Below are 1,220 nucleotides of genomic sequence, written 5' to 3'. Positions count from 1 at the left end.
CCTTCCCAAAAGCTGGATCAAACCTTCCCAAAAGCTGGATCAAACACCCCTCCTTCCCGTGCCCGCAGTGGCTGCGTTTGCACCTCCGTGTCCAAGCCGAGGTTCCCGAGCTCTTCCAGCAGATTGGATAATTCAATTTAGGCTCCATTTAATTATGGGTTTAATTATGCTTTCAGGGGAGGTACTGAAGGCCTTTCCCAGAGCTGCTGCTCCAAAGTGGGTTTATTTGCCTGAGGAATGTTTGCAGGAGCACCGGGAGCAGCATCCCCCTTTTTTCCCTGGTTTTCCCTGTTATCCCTGTCGTGAGACACGGATCTGGGGGGACCAGGAAAACTCAGCTGCAGAGCAGGGTTTTTAAAAATCCCTGGACAGTTCACCTGCTGCAATGCAGAATTCACAAGGAATTTGACAGATGAGCAGGGAGGATCTCCACATGTTCTCCCTAAATATCCATATCCCAGAGTTATTCCACATTAGTGTTGATCCAATAATTATGGCTTAAGTTTCTCATTCCAAGGAATATTTCCCATTACTGAATAAATCCCAAACACCTTCATGGCACTCAGTCATTCTGCTTCCAACCCCCTTTGTTCCAGAGGAGGACGGATGTGATTCCACCTCTCCAAAAAAAAAAAAAAGCGCATCTTTGCTACCAAGCAGGAATTTTAATCAGCTGAAGGATACACAAAAACACCCCAAACCTGAGCAGTAACATCTGTAACACTTGGCCCACATTCCCTAAAATAAAGGCCACGTGATTTGGGGAAAGACTCCTTCTGAAAAACCATCACCATTTCCTTGGGCAAATAAAAAGTTGGGATGCAGAACCAGGTGAGTTCAGATTTGCAACTGCCAGAACAAAAGTTAACCAGATTTAACAGATATTTCCTGCAAAATGCACATTGCTGAGTGGTATCAGTCCTTTATCAGCTACACAAATCTCACAAGGGTAAATCTGCAGAGCATTTGTAGGTTGGGTTTTGGGGTTTTTTTTATGTACTCCATAAAGGTCAGGAAAATCCAGGAAACAGTTAAAATTCAAAAGCAGAAAGAATTGGGGGAAAAAAAAAAAAAAAGCATTTGGCCTCTTAGTACTAATTTCCTTTTTCTTTACATTGCTCAACATCCCTCCTCAATTTGAGCCCTAATCAACAACCACTTCACAGCTCACATTTTATGAAATAATGCAGTTGATGCAATCAAGTCCAGCAAAATGTTTC

The sequence above is a fragment of the Empidonax traillii genome, unplaced genomic scaffold (assembly GCF_003031625.1).
Source record: "Empidonax traillii isolate 1590-97213 ecotype Southwest subspecies unplaced genomic scaffold, ASM303162v1 scaffold1819:size175429, whole genome shotgun sequence".
Classification (NCBI taxonomy): Eukaryota; Metazoa; Chordata; class Aves; order Passeriformes; family Tyrannidae; genus Empidonax; species Empidonax traillii.
This window is presented reverse-complemented; position numbering follows the sequence as displayed.